Raw genomic sequence first — 16,745 nt, forward strand, 5'->3', positions numbered from 1 at the left:
GGGAAGAAGGAAGGCAGAGGCTTTACCAAGAAGATATGACTCTCTAGCAGGGCCTCATAGATTGGATTCTCCCCACATTATATATTCTCCGCACCCCCCCAAGGCAAACCTTGTCAAGAGGATGCTAAGAATTTCTAGGTCTGGGGAAGCATTTTCTACCTCTGAAGATCAGCCTAGCTCTTCTCTTTGGGAAGAGAGATTGCTAAAGGGTCCCTTCACCAGTGACATAATGTATGGTACTTAAAACTTGGTCATATGATGTTGAACTCTCTGCCTGAAGAAACTCAAGAGAAAGGAACCTGTCAAGGGAAAGAAAAGATTATTGGAATTGGGGAAGTATATAGTATTTCCCCAAAAGATGTCTGCTTTACAAGCAGAGGTGCTATCTCCCTTACCCCAATTTATACAACTACCTTGAAAGAATCCTATCTTCACAAGCTCATCATGGACAGAGAAGGGGACACTTCTCCCTATGTTCTAAAACCTCATTGGCCAATAACATACTATTGTGTATAGTTAGCTGATTGATCAGAGTTGCCAAGTAAGGCTATTTTTTCTACAAGCATTGGGAAAACTGCATAAACAGACTGGTAGATACTAATGTTTGAAATGCCCATTTGATTATTGCTTTTAGGAAAATGACAAGAACTTTGCTCCATGACACCTGATGAAGCTACCAAGTCAATAATCACTGATAGTTATGATGTCCAACCTGATGTATTTGAAGCTGTCAAGGATGGCGCTCAAGGAATTCTTTAGTTGTGGATGATCCAAGAGAGAGATCATGAGAATCTGAAGTGAAATCACCTACCTTACATCTCTCTGTAAGTGGTTCTTTTCAACATCACATGGGGAGTATATTTGTTCCCCTGAAGCATACCTTTGAAATAGTAATAGTTTCTAAGCACCACATGAGCAGTATACTTGCTTGTAATAAAACACACACACACACACACACACACACACACACACACACACACACACACACACACACACACAAGATGGCTTGGGGGTGCGAGTATATCCTTCTTTGCAGAAATAGAAGATTATGTGATTGAAGGCTATGAGTTTAGAACACTGCTTATAAAATTGATTACTTTTGCTGAATTGGGTTTTCTTTTTTATTGCTGAGAAGAGATAATTTTCTATAAGGGGGAAGAAGTAAAACTATATTGGAAAATGAAAGTAATATAAAGGTAAAAATGTAGCACTAAAAATTAAGGGTAAAGTAAAATCTTGAGAAAAAGTTTTGTGTTGTTTGTGGAAATCATCTCCCTGTAGCATCATATTTTCCATATCTCAAAGTCTAGTTCAAATTCCATAAAGTTCTTGAAGCTTTCCTTCAAATAAACCAGCAACAATTGACTCTGTTTTGGCTGTGGAATAAAGAAGAAACAAGATTTTTTCAGCATTCTGGAAGGATCAGGGAGTCCTTTCACTAGTCAGTTATAGCAGGTAGAATGTGGTTGATAAGAAGATTAATATCATTTACTTCAAATAGCTACAAACTAGCACCAAAGACACTATATACAGAGGTGAGCCCCCTCACTTTAGGATATGTTACAGGGATTGTGTTACAAAAGTCCCAAAATCTAAACTGGATTTTTGTTAAAAAAAAAAAAAAACACACAAAAAACAAAAAACAAAACCACACACATACACACACACACAAATAAATGGATAAAGTTCCCAAGCTAACACAAAAAATTATTTAATCTTGGTCTAACAACTCATAACTAGACTCATTATGAAGTCAACCACAGAAAAACAAATGTTTGGGCTATAAGACCTCTCAAAAGTCAGTCATTAAGTTAATATAGTTGAAATCTACAACACTGCAATAACCTACACTTGTAAAATAACAGCTCCTTGAAACATGAATAACAACTGTAGTTTCAAATGACAGAGTTAACCTTGACTTTTCCTTTCCTTCATATTTCATATCCAGTTAGATACCATGTCCTATCTCAATATCCCAGTCTCTCCCCTCTATTTTTACCACCACCAAAGACCTGAACTGTTATTGACTTTTAATTGATTTTTTTTACATTCACTCTTTCCTCTTCAATCCAAAATCATACCAAATTAACTTTTGTTATATATCAACCTATTTTCCTTATGCAGAGATTAAATAATGCTACTTCTTTATTCCAAAATATTTAGTCCTTTTCTCTTGCCTATCAAATATAATTCAGACTTTTTTTGCCCAGCCTCTCTTATTTTTTAAAACAAGATAAAAAAGGTATTCTTTGTCTCATTTCTTATGTAGTCTTAATCACTGAATGGGTGGTTGCCTCAATCAAACTTAGACCTTAAAGACCTTAGTTTATTTATTTATTTTTTTACTAATGCTATTAATTTTCAAAATTTATGCATGGATAATTTTTCAACATTAACCCTAGCAAAACCTGGTGTTCCAATTTCCCCCCCCCCCTTCCCCTACTCTCTCCCCTAGAAGACAAATAATCCAATATATGTTAAACATGGTAAAAAATATGTGTTAAATCCAATATATGCATACATATTTATATAATTTTCTTGCACGATAAAAATCAAATCAAATAAAAAATGATAAAATAAAATGCAAGCAAACAACAATAACAGGAATGAAAATGCTGTGATGTGATCCACACTCAGTTCCCACAGTCCTCTCTCTGGGAGTAGATGGCTCTTCATTAGACCATTGGAGCTGAAGAACTTAGTTTAAAAAGACCAAGGACTCCCACTTTATTCAGGGCCATCTCTAGTCATACTGATCTCTATCTGGCCACTGGACTCAAATGTTTCTAGAGATTTTGCATAGCCCTCCCTCCCTCATATCCAATTCATTTGCATGTCATGATATCACCTTCTTCATGTCATGTCAAGAAAGGAGGACAAAAAACAAACTCTGTGAGTAGGAGCTACCCCACTGAGGATGACAACAGAGTTAGCTCCCTCCCTCCCTTCTCATTCCCTCCCTTTTTTCCCCCTCTCTTCTTTTCTCCCTGCCTCCCTCCTTACCTCCCTCCCTCCCTCCTTTTCCTTCCCTCTTTCCTTCCCTCCTTCCTCCTTTTCTCCTTCCCTGCCTCCCTCCCTCCCTTTCTTTCTTCCCTTCCTTCTTTCCTCCCTCCTTCCCTTCCTCCTTCCTTCCCTTCTTCCCTTCCTTCCTTCCTTCTTTCTTTCCTTTCTTCCTTCCTTCCCTTCCTCCTTTCCCTCTTCTTTCCTTTCCTCCTTCCTTCCTTTCCCTCTTTTCCTTTCCTTCTTTTCCTTTCCTTTTGCAGCTAGTTTTCTTTCTTAAAGACCATTCCTTAAACCCAAATCACTCTGGTTCTTATTGGCCAACAAAACATCTCAGATCAAATGCACTTGGTCTTTGTTTTGGCTGAGATTGTCTCAAAATGAATGGAAATAGCAATTGTCATTTTTCTGACCAGAAATACTGAGGATATTCCCTTCCCAGATTGATTTCCTTCCTTCCTTCCTTCCTTCCTTCCTTCCTTCCTTCCTTCCTTCCTTCCTTCCTTCCTTCCTTCCTTCCTTCCTTCCTTCCTTCCTTCCTTCCTTCCTTCCTTCCTTCCTTCCTTTTTTTTTGGACTACAGGCCATTCTCAGCCTCCTTTCTTTCTAACCTAACCTTTATCACAGAATGGGTGGTTACTTGCTTGCCATGGTCATCTTCCAGAACAAACGACAAACAACAATAACATGACTGTTTCTAACCTTATATTATACCATTCCCCTCTTATTTGTACTCAAATCAGTCAACAAACATTTAATAATTTGGCTCTCTATTGTATTAAGCATTGAGAATACAAAAGCAAAAGTGAAAAATCTCTTGCCTTCAAAGAGCTTACATTTTGTTGGGGAAAATTTGTATTAGACCCTCTCTGGCTCTTTTTCAGCCTTATGGCTGTGACTGCTGCTCAATTCTCCATTGAAGACAAGGCTAAAGAATTTCTGGCCAATTTTAATAGAGATGTGGAAGATAAATCTTATCAAAGTTCATTTGCTTCTTGGGATTATAACACTAATATTACTGATGAGAATCCAAAAAATGAATGCAGCAGCAGCCAATTGGTCTGCATTTTATACTGTCCAGTCCAATTTGTCCAGAGCATATGCACTAAACAAAATTTCAGATTCTGTTATCAGACCAACTGAAGTCTCTCCAGCAGAAAGGAGCTGCAGTGTTATCAGCTGAGAAGAGTGCATGGCTGAACTCAATCTTGAATACCATGAGCAGTCTTTACAGCACTGGAGCTGTCTGTAACCCAAAGAATCCTTAACAATGTTTGTTGCTTGAACCAGGTTTGGAAAAATTATGGAAGAAAGCACTGTTTATTATGAAAGGCTGTGGGCCTGGGAAGGCTGAAAATCTAAAGTTGGCAAAGAAATGAGGCCATTATATGAAGAATATGTGGATATAAAAAAAGGAACTTGCCAAAGGAAATGGCTATGAAGACTTATGGGGATTATTGGAGAGGAGATTATGAAGTTGAAGAATCAAATGACTTTGCCTATAGTTGTTCTCAGCTGGAATCAGGATAAGCAAACGTCTTTATTCTTGGGTCTTTTGGGGGTCACCATCAGGGGATTAGATCTAGCAAGCTCCACACCTCCTTCCTCTCTCTCCACCGCCAAAAGAATGAACCTCCTCCTCCTACTCCACCCGCTGATCTCTCCTCCCTTCTCTCACCACACCCAGAGATCTAGTCAGCATAGAGTTGAGTAGGGTCATCCTCCAAACATGTTAATAGAGAATTGCCAATTGGTGATTAGCCCTAAGTGCCAAGTTAAATACATCTGCTCAGTTCTAGCCCTTTACATTGGTGGGTTCCTATCTTTCCTTTAAGATTTCTTTGGGATATAAGCCCAGTAAAAACACTACGGGATCAAAAGGTATGCACAGTTTGATAACTTTTTGAGCATAGTTCCAAATTGCTCTCCAGAATGGTTGGATCAGTTCACAATTCTACCAACAATGTATTAGTGTCCCAGTTTTCCCATAAATATTCTTCATCATTTTTTCCTGTCATTTTAAGTAATATGAGAGGTACGTAGTGATATCTCAGAGTTGTCTTAATTGCAAGGGTGAATGTCAAAAACTATCTTTGCATGTACTTTTAAAAAAATTTTATAATTATAATTTTTTGACAGTACGTATGCATGAGTATTTTTTTTTTTTTACAACATTATCCCTTGTATTCATTTTTCCAAATTTTCCCCTCCCTCCTTCCACTCCCTCCCCTAGACGACAGGCAATCCGATACATATTAAATGTTTAACCTAGATACAATATATGTGTGTAAATCCAATTTTCTTGTTGCACAGTAAGAATTGGATTCGGAAGGTATAAGTAATCTGGGTAGAAAGACAGTAGTGCAAACAGTTTACATTCAATTCCCAGTGTTCCTTCTCTGGGTATAGTTGTTTCTGTCCATCATTAATCAACTGAAAGTGAGTTGGATCTTCTTTATGATGAAGATACCCACTTCCATCAGAATATATCTTCATACGGTATTGTTGTTGAAGTGTGTAATGATCTCCTGGTTCTGCTCATTTCACTCAGCATCAGTTCATATAAATCTCTCCAAACCTCTCTGTATTCATCCTGCTGGTCATTTCTTACAGAGCAATAATATTCCATAACCTTCATATACCATAATTTACCCAACCATTCTCCAATTGATGGATATCCATTCATTTTCCAGTTTCTAGCCACTACAAAAAGATTTGCGTGTACTTTGAAAAATAAAAAGCTATTAGAGGAAAAAAAAGAATAAAAACTACTTTACCAGATTTTTTTTTAAACTATGTTTTACAGTGTAATTCAATCCATTACCCCTCTGGCAAAAAGTGACAGCATGATTTAATTTCAACCTTTTGGACTCTTAGTTTATCAGTGCTTTATTCACAGTACTAAAATCTTTTAAAGTTGATTTTTTTTTGTAATGTTGTCATTGTATAAATTGTTTTAGTTCTGCTCACTTTATTCTGTCAGTTCTTAGATGTCTTCTCAGTTTCCTCTGAAATTATCAATTTCATCATTTTTTTATGACACAACAAAATTCTATTACATTTATATGCCACAATTTGTTTACCTATTCCCCAGTAGGTGAGCAACCAGTTTTTGGCTTCTATCAAAAGGGCTGTTATTAATATTTATGTATATTTGAGGTTTTTTTCTTTGTTTTCTTTAGGTTATATAGTGGTATAGTCAAGTCAAAAGATATACACAATTTAGTGTATTTACATCAATTCAAAGTTCACCAATAATGTACTTATATGTTGATTTTCCTACAGTTCCTTCAACCTTTCTCATTTGTCATCTTCCCTAATCTGATAGATGTGATTTGGAAACTCAGAATTGCTTTAATTTGCACTTCCCTAATATTAATAAAATTTAGAATATTTTTCATATGCCTATTGATAACTTAAAAATTACTTTTTTCATATCCTTGAAGAATAGTTTCAATTCTTATAAATTTTAATAAATTCCTTTGAATTAGATTTTAATCAAGGAAACTTGCTGCAAGGATTTTTTTTAAATCCCATTTTTTTTTCTTTCTAATTGTAACTGTATTGGATTTGTTTTGCAAAAACTTTAAAATTTTGTATAATCAAAATTTTCCATTCTATCTTTTTTGGTTCTTTCTATTGCTTGTTTAGTCATGAATTCTTCTCCTTTCCATAGACCTGAAAAGGAATTTTATCCTTGATCCTTTGATTTATTTGTAATGTCACCTTTTATGTTTAAGAAGCATATCTGTTTGGAACCACCAAGATGTTGATTTTTATCTCATTTCTGTCAAGCTGATTTGTAATTTTAACAGTAGTTTTTGTTCAGTAGTGAATCCCCTCTGCAGTGACTGAGGTCTATGTTTTCGAGAACATGCTATATTTGTTTCTTTATGTGATATACTAAGATTGTTTTCCTGATTGACCTCTCTATTTTAAACTAGTAGCAAATCATTTTGACAATTACTGCTTTACAGTATAGTTCTAGACCTGGAACTTATTCCTCGCTTTCCATTATCATCCTTAAGATTCTTGACCTGTTATTTCTCCATATGAATATAATTATTTTTCTAACAATAAATATTTATTAAGTACCCAGTAAGTGACAGACACTGTGCTAAGTACTGTGATTCTAGATATTGTTTGACCTTTGATTGTCAGGCTGGTAGATCAGAGGTGTACTATAGATGTAGCTTTTGACAAAGTCAATCATGCTATCTTGTGAACAAGATTAAAATAACAGTGCATACTCTGGCCCCCCACTTGATTAGTTAAGGTTGTTATTCTCAAAGGGGACCAAAATAAGATCACCATGTTAGAGTCCAGTTACAATGTTTACAGCAGTGACTGATCAGATCAATATGAGCTTGGAATACTTTGCTTCAGTTGGATGCAAATAGTACCTATGAATATTTGGAGCAGCTTCTCTAACTTTGCACTTCTTGTGTTTCTTCTGAGCTAATTAAATTCTGCTATACTCATAGAATACCGCACCTTCTCTGATAAGAGCACACCATGCTGGGAAGTTCTGTACAGTGTCTCTCCCATGTCATATAATCAATTCTAAAGTTTTTAAGAGACCTTGAGAGTATCTTTCTATGGCTTTTTCTAACCAACTAGCGAGCACTTGCCTTGTATGAGTTCTCAAAAGAATAATCTTTTGGGCAAGCTTACATTTGACATTTGAACAGTGTGGTCCAAAGGAGTGTTGTGCTCTCTACTTGAAAGCCAGATTATGATATTTCATTCTTCTTTTAGAATTCCCACCTACTCTTAAGAAGATATCTAAAATTTCTGCCATTGGTTTTAAGCTCCACTGATGATATTCCCTCAATTACAAAGGGAATCCAATTCCATTTAACCACTTACTGGTTAGATTAACTTTTACAAAGGATTATTTACTTCAAAAAATTTACTTGAAATCCATAATAAATGATGGGAGGAAATGAGGTAGGAAGGAAGAAAGAGAACAAAAATGCTCTCCTGTACCACTTCATAACCTGAGATTAGGATAACAGTTTAGCTTAGTCTGAGTCCAAAACCCCAGTTGGGCTTGTATTACAGCTACCCTGGCTTCAAAGTTGATCATTGTCATATACTGCTTTTTTAAATAAAGAAATATCATAGATTTATTTTTTGCTAAATTCAAAATAAAAACAAAATTAAGATCAATCAAAAAGTTATAAAAATCTGAGATTTATGAGGTTTAATCTTAATTTTTGAAAAACCATACTTTTATATAATTTAATGTTTGTCCTTTAGTTGTTTTTGAAAACTCTGCTGTATCAGAAAACATTCTTTTTTAAAAATTAAGTTTATTTGTTTGTTTGTTTTTAATTAATTTTATAATTATAACATTTTTTTTGACAGTACATATGCATAGGTAATTTTTTTTTTACAACATTATCCCTTGTATTCCCTTCTGTTCCAAATTTTTCCCCTCCTTCCCTCCACCCCTTCCCCTAGATGGTAGGCATTCCCATACATATTAAATATCTTATAGTATATGCTCGGTACAATATATATGTGCAGAACTGAATTTTGTTGTTGTTGTTGCAAAGGAAGAATTGTATTCAGAAGGTAAAAATAATCTGGTAACAAAAACAAAAACAAAAAACAAACAAAAAAAAATGCTCACAGTTTACACTCATTTCCCAGTGTTCCTTTTCTGGGTGTAGCTGATTCTGTCCATCATTGATCAATTGAAATTGGATTAGCTCTTCTCTATGTTGAAGATATCCACTTCCATCAGAATACATCTTCATACAGTATCATTGTTGAAGTGTATAATGATCTCCTAGTTCTGCTCATTTCACTCAGCATAAGTTGATGTAAGTCTCTCCAAGCCTCTCTGTATTCATCCTGTTGGTCATTTCTTACAGAACAATAATATTCCATAACTTTCATATACCATAATTTACCAACCATTCTCCAATTGATGGACATCCATTCATTTTCCAGTTTCTAGCCACACAAAAAGGGCTGCCACAAACATTTTTGGCACACTTTCCCTTCTTTAGTTTTTCCTTGGGATATAAGCCCAGTAGTGGCATTGCTGGGTCAAAAGGTATGAACACTTTGATAACTTTTTGGGCATAATTCCAGATTGCTCTCCAGAATGGTTGGATTCTTTCACAACTCCACCAACAATGCATCAGTGTCCCAGTTTTTCCACATCCCCTCCAACATTCATCATTATTTGTTCCTGTCATCTTAGCCAATCTGACAGGTGTGTAGTGGTATCTTAGAGTTGTCTTAATTTGCATTCCTCTGATCAATAGTGATTTGGAACACTCTTTCATATGAGTGAAAATAGTTTTAATTCTGAAGTTTTTGAAAATTGTCTGTTCATATCCTTTGACCATTTATCAATTGAAGAATGGCTTGATTTCTTATAAATTAAAGTCAATTCTCTTTATATTTTGGAAATGAAGCCATTATCAGAATCTTTAACTGAAAAAATGTTTTCCCAATTTGTTACTTCCCTTCTAATCTTGTTTGCATTTGTTTTGTTTGTGCAAAAGCTTTTTAATTTGATGTAATCAAAATTTTCTATTTTGTGATCAATAATGATCTCTAGTTCTCCTTTGGACACAAATTCCTTCCTCCTCCACAAGTCTGAGAGTTAAATTATCCTATGTTCCTCTAATTTATTTATGATCTCGTTCTTTATGCCTAAATCTTGGACCCATTTTGATCTTATCTTAGTATGTGGTGTTAAATGTGGGTCCATGCCTAATTTCTGTCATACTAATTTCCAGTTTTCCCAGCAGTTTTTATCAAATAATGAATTCTTATCCTAAAAGTTGAGATCTTTGGGTTTGTCAAACACTAGATTGCTATTTTTACTCACTATCTTGCCCTGTGAACCTAACCTATTCCACTGATCAACTACTCTATTTTTTAGCCAATACCAAATGGTTTTGGTGACTGTTGCTTTATAATATAGTTCTAGATCAGGTACACTTAGACCACCTTCCTCTGACTTATTTTTCATTAGTTCCCTTGCAATTCTCGACCTTTTATTCTTCCATATGAATTTTGTTGTTATTTTTTTCTAGGTCATTAAAATAGTTTCTTGGGAGTCTTATTGGTATAGCACTAAAAAAATAGATTAGTTTAGGGAGTATTGTCATGTTAATTATATTCACTCGGCCTATCCAAGAGCACTGAATGTCTTTACAATTATTTAAATCAGACTTTATTTTTGTGGCAAGTGTTTCATAATTTTGCTCATATAATTCCTGACTTTCCTTTGGTAGATATATTCCCAAATATTTTATACTATCGACAGTTATTTTGAATTGAATTTCTCTTTGTATCTCTTGCTCTTGGATAGTGTTGGTAATGTATAAAAATGCTGAAGATTTATGTGGATTTATTTTGTATCCTGCAACTTTGCTAAAGTTCTGAATTATTTCTAATAGCTTTTTAGCAGAGTCTTTGGGGTTCTCTAAGTATACCATCATGTCATCTGCAAAGAGTGATAGTTTGATTTCCTCATTACCTACTCTAATTCCTTGAATCTCTTTCTCGGCTCTTATTGCCGCGGCTGACGTTTCTAGTACTATATTGAATAGTAATGGTGATAGTGGGCAACCTTGTTTCACTCCTGATCTTACAGAGAAAGGTTCCAGTTTATCGCCATTACATATGATGCTTACTGATGTTTTTAAATATATGCTCATTATTATTTTAAGGAATAGTCTATTTATTCCTATACTCTCAAGCATTTTTAGTAGGAATGCATGTTGGATTTTATCAAATGCTTTTTCTGCATCTATTGAGATGATGATATGGTTTTTATTAATTTGATTATTAACATGGTCAATTATACTAATAGTTTTCTAATATTAAACCAGCCCTGCATTCCTGGTATAAATCCTACTTGATCATAGTGTATTATCCTGGGGATGATTTTCTGAAGTCTTTTTGCTAATATCTTATTTAAAATTTTAACATCAATATTCATTAAGGAGATTAGTCTATAGTTTTCTTTCTCAGTTTTCAATCTACCTGGTTTAGGTATCAGTACCATGTCTGTGTCATAAAAGGAATTTGGTAGGACTCCTTCAGTCCCTTATTTTTTCAAATAGTTTATATAGCATTGGAGTTAGTTGTTCTTTAAATGTTTGGTAGAATTCACATGTAAATCCATCTGGTCCTGGGGATTTTTTCTTAGGGAGTTGGTTAATAGCTTGTTTTATTTCTTTTTCTGAAATGGGACTATTTAGACTATTTACTTCTTCCTCTGTTAATCTGGACAAGCTATATTTTTGAAGGTATTCTTCCATTTCATTTAAGTTATCGAATTTATTGGCATAAAGTTGAGCAAAGTAGCTCCTAACTATTGTTCTAATTTCCTCTTCATTAATGGTGAGTTCTCCCTTTTCATTTTCAAGACTAACAATTTGCTTTTTCTCTTTCCTTTTTTTAATCAGATTTACTAAGGGTTTGTCTATTTTATTGGTTTTTTCATAGAACCAACTCTTAGTTTTATTAATTTATTCAATAGTTTTTTTTACTTTCAATTTCATTAATCTCACCTTTTATTTTTAGAATTTCAAGTTTTGTGTTTGTCTGGGGGTTTTTAATTTGTTCCTTTTCTAACAATTTTAGTTGTAAGCCCAATTCGTTGACCCTCTCTTTCTCTATTTTATGCAAGTAGGCCTCTAGAGATATAAAACTTCCCCTTATTACTTCTTTGGCTGTATCCCACACATTTTGGTATGATGTCTCATTATTGTCATTTTCTTGGGTGAAGTTATTAATTATGTCTATGATTTGCTGTTTTACCCAATCATTCTTTAGTATAAGATTATTTAGTTTCCAATTGTTTTTTGGTCTATTTTCCCCTGGCTTTTTATTAAATATAATTTTAATTGCATTGTGGTCTGAAAAGGATGTATTTACTATTTCTGCCTTACTGCATTTGATTTTGAGGTTTTATGCCCTAGTATATATATGATCAATTTTTGTATAAGTTCCATGAATTGCTGAGAAGAAAGTATACTCCTTTCTGTCTCCATTTAGCTTTCACCAAAGATCTATCATATCAAACTTTTCTAGATTCTATTTACCTTTTTGACTTCTTTCTTATTTATTTTGTGGTTTGATTTATCTAATTCTGAGAGTGCAAGGTTGAGATCTCTCACTATTATAGTTTTGCTGTCTATTTCTTCTTGCAGCTCTCTTAATTTTAATTTTAATTTAAATTAAATTTAATTTTAAGAATTTAGATGCTGCCCCACTTGGTGCATATATGTTTAATATTGATACTGCTTCATTATTGATGCTACCCTTTAGCAGGATATAATGCCCTTCCTCATCTGTTTTAATTAGATCAATTTTTGTTTTTGCTTGATCTGAGATGAGGATGGCTACCCCAAAAGACCCAAGAAGAAAGCAAATTGAAAAGAGAAACAATTAGTCTGGTTTTTGGGGGGATGGGGCTGGATGGTATTACTGAGTTTCCTCTACAGTCTGCGGGAGGCAGGAGCGAGGCATTAACAGGACAGCGATGGCTGCACTGTATCTGGGCTCTGAGGCTCTAAGAATGTGCTGAGACACTCTGGGTGGGGGTGGGGGTGGGAGTGGCTGGGTCCTGAGAGATGCTAGCTTTCCGGGGTTTTATTCTTCACCTCCAGTGATTACACCTTCTCTGCTGCTCCTGGCTTGCTGCCAAGATGGAACATCCACACTGAGGTAAAAGTCTTTTTGCAGATCTGAGCTGTGTGAGCTGCCTGTCTCCTTCTCACTGCCTGTCCTAAGTCTGTGCCCAGTCTGTTCGACCTTCCCCAAGCAAACACAGATCTTCTCTGGCGAATTTCAAGGATGTCTTTTGTTGGTGATTATTTGTGGGTTCCTTTTCTGATCAAGCATTAACTCCGAGGCTTGTCATGATGTAAGTCCTGAGAGAAAAGCGGAGCTCAAGCAGCTGTCTGCCTCCATGCCTCCATCTTGGCCAGAAGTCTAAAATTAAGTTTTTTTAGAGAACATTCTGAGTAGAATATGTATTTCTCATTTACTTCTGTATAATTTCTTTTGGAAGAGAATGCTTTTGTGTTTATCCTTCCTTTGCACCTCATTTGAATAAATTTTTTTTTGAGCTACTCAGTTGTTGATGTCAGTCTTAAACACATGGTATACATTTTCATGTAAAAAAACATAAAAAGTTTGTCCATGTTAAGTGCCTTGAAATTAATTTTGCATATTGGCTCTTACATGTTAAATTTTCTATTGAGTTCAGGTTTGGTTGAAAGTAAGTCCTGAAAATTTGCAAGTTCATTGAATGTCCTTTTTTTTCCACTCAGTATTATGGGTAATTTTTCTGGCTATGATATTTTTCCCTGCAGGTCTAGTTCTTTTGGTTGCTGCTATATGTGGTTCTAGGATTTTTATTGTTGCAACTGACAAATCCTATACAATTCTAACTGTGACTCTAGCATATTTGAATTTTCTTCTTGTTTCTTGCAAAATTGTCTCTGATCAGAGGGTTTTTAAATTTGACAATAATATTCTGATGTGTTTTATATACAAGATCTCTTGGAAGTAGTGATTGATGGATTTTTTCTATTTCTACTATCTTCTCATATTCTATCACTCAAGGACAATTTTCTTGGATTATTTCTTGAATTATTGTGTTAAGGTTCTTTTTTTGGGGGGGAGGGTGTCACAATGTTCTGGTAGTCCAATTATTCTTATATTTTCTCTTGTGAATCTGTTCTTTAGCTCTGTTGTTTTTCTTAAAAGATATTTCACATTCTGTTCTATTTTTTTCATTCTTTATATTGTTTTATTATTTCTTGTTTCTTATAGATTTACTGACTTCCTCTTGCCCAATTCTAATTTTCAGAGAGTTAGTTTCATCTCCAAGCCTCTGCATCTCCTTTTCTAGTTGGATAACTTTTTTTTCATAATCTTCTTGTTTTTTTGGATGGTTTTTTGTTTTAGTTTTAGTTTTTCCTCAATGTCTCTTGTTTGATTTTTAAATTCTTTTTTGAGCAGGAAAGCATTAAGATAATTCTTTGGGGTAGAAGTAGCCTTTTTTTTTTTCTTCACTCTCCCCTGAAGATAAACCCTGGTTTTCCCAATTCTCATAGTAAATTTCATGATTGGGTTCTTTCTTCTTTGCTGGTTCTTCTTTTAATGAAAGGTATTAATATAAGCTTCTCTAATCATGGGTTGGAGGGGATGGTGCATCTAGCTTCACTTCAGCTCTCTCTCCTCTGACCTGGAATCCCAAACCAAATGTTCCATCCAACCAAAACCAGCATCTGTACTTACTAGGTAAGCAAGTTCCTTCTCACCCAGGGCTGCAACTCTGTAGCATAGTTGGGCCTGCTGTTCTTATGCAGCTGAAGTTCCCTCAGTCTTCCCAGATTTACCCATAACTCCCTATACTTGTCTAGAAAGGTGAAAGTTTCTATGATTCCTGCTGGGGCTTAAGCCATACACAGCTAGCCCCAGAGCCCCTCACTGGTGTTTCTGGGGAGCAAGTCTGGAGGTGTTTACACCTCACACTGGTTAATCCCAGCCCAAGGGCTTTCTCCCAAACTTTTTGGGTTGGACCAGGACCCAGATCCCTGTTCTGCCTCAACTCTTCACTAATCCATGTTCTTATAGTCACCCTGAGGTCACAATTTTGTTCTATTTCTAGGGGGAAATCTGGAGAGCTTGAAATTTATTGACCTACTCCACCATCTTCCCAGAATTTTCCTCTGAGGAATGGTTCATGTTCTTACATATGTTAACTTGTGTTTATCCATGTTGGATATCAGAGATTTGTCAAGAGAAATAAAAAAATGTTTTCCCAGTTACTTCCTTTTTCATTTTAACTACACTAGGTTTATTTCTATAAAACCTTTTAAATTTTATCTAATCAAATATGTCCACTCTGATCTTGTGATCTTCTTTATCCTTTGGCCATGAACTTGTCATCATAAATCATATTTGTGATAATAATTTCCTTCTTTAGGAAATTATTATCACAAATATGATTTATGATGACAAGTCTTTACTTATGATATTATTTCAGTCTATGTCATGTATTTGTTTTGAGTTATCTTCATAGATGGTGCAATGCCTTGATTTAAGGCATGAACTTAAGTTCTCTCAGTTTTCCCAATGTTTTTTGTATAATAGTGAGTCATTACCCAGTAATTAAGAGTTATTGGGTTTATCAAACACAATTCTTACTTTTATTTATATCTGCACATTGCGTACCTAATTTGTTCTACTGACTCAACTTCCTATATTTTTAGTCAGTGCCAAATAATTTTTGGTGATTGTTACTTTGTACTATAGTTAAGATCAGGATATTTACGTATCATGAAAGGACTTCCTGCTGGTGGATCAGCCTGCCTCAAGTCTCTCTCTATTGAAATCCATCCTCTATTGCACTATCAAAATGATTTTCTTAAAGCACAGATCTGATTTTAAAGCATAGATCCTACTTCTTCTTCTTTTTTTTTTTTTAATTTTTTTTTAATTCATTTTCCAAATTATCCCCTCCCTCCCTCCACTCCCTCCCCCCAATGGCAGGTAATCCCATACATTTTACATGTGTTACAATATAACCTAGATACAATATATGTGTGTAAATACCATTTTCTTGTTGCACATTAATTATTAGCTTCCGAAGGTATAAGTAACCTGGGTAGATAGACAGTAGTGCTAACAATTTACATTCACTTCCCAGTGTTCCTTCTCTGGGTATAGTTATTTCTGTCCATCCTTAGATCCTACTTCTTAATAAGCTCCAGTGACTTCCTATTTTTCCCACAATCAAAAACACAATGTTCTATTTGTCATTCAAAGTCCTTCATTACCTAATTTCCTCCTACCTCTCCATCTTGTTATATCTTACTTCCTACTGAGTGAGATAAACAGGTGAAACTTTCTCAAGAAGTCTGTGAGACTAGGATTAAGTCACATGATCCCTATTCCCAGAGGTCTGCAGAGTTGGAAGATCAGGTCTTGGGCCCATGTTGCAGGAAGTCACATAATCTCTAGGCCTAGAGGTCTCTCAAGGCCAAGACCCTAAGTCAGTAACAGGAAGTTATGTGACCCACAGGAATTAACAACATTGGTGACTATTGGTCTATCCAATGTTTTAGTCTATCCAATGAAAAGACTTGGGTCTTTTGCTGTTTAACCAGTTTTACTATTTCCAGCTTCTCAAGCACATGTTGGGAACTGAAATGGTTTCCAGTTGTGTTTGGGCCTATCCCTGCAGGGACTAAATAAATGCTTTTTCTTTGTAGCTGAAGATATCTCTGATTAGTTAATTTGGGGAAGGGGTCTAGTACCCATCCTACACAGTTTTTTTTGGCAGAGCTCATCCAGAATCTGTGGTTTCCCAGAGCGATGATTGGGATTCTAATTCAAGGCAGGTGGCAGGTTGGGTTTTCTCTGACTTTCCTTGAGATCAGACTCCCAACCTCTCTCTCTGTGAAGTGTGGGCCTAAGAGAGATAGTCAGATACAAACAGAAGCACAAGTCTCCAAAGAAGCCCAAGGATAAGAGTGAGCCAGGTATGGGTAATCCATGGGGGCACTATCTGTATCCTTGGATTGTCCTTAGATGGCAATGAGCCCTGGGATCATCAATATTTGATGATCCAGTGTAAGGAGTGAGTCAGAAGGAATTCCTGTAATGATATACGGCTGGGGGCACCTTGGTTGGCTGGGAAGTGAGGGAACTCCTTCCACACGTCTGAGTCAAGAGATTGGCTCTGTGTATTAT

The 16,745-nt window shown here is 35.4% G+C and overlaps 1 protein-coding gene across 1 annotated transcript in view; it reads left to right on the top strand.

The window, feature by feature from the left end:
• The first annotated feature begins 685 nt into the window (after positions 1-685).
• RNF111 (ring finger protein 111) overlaps positions 686-16,745 on the top strand; it is a 131,304-nt gene continuing 115,244 nt past the window's right edge. The window contains exon 1 of the mRNA XM_074294644.1: positions 686-824. The gene's annotated coding sequence lies outside the window, so the exon portion shown is untranslated. The remainder of the gene's footprint in view (positions 825-16,745) is intronic.

This window comes from Sminthopsis crassicaudata, chromosome 2 (assembly GCF_048593235.1).
Source record: "Sminthopsis crassicaudata isolate SCR6 chromosome 2, ASM4859323v1, whole genome shotgun sequence".
Classification (NCBI taxonomy): domain Eukaryota; kingdom Metazoa; phylum Chordata; class Mammalia; order Dasyuromorphia; family Dasyuridae; genus Sminthopsis; species Sminthopsis crassicaudata.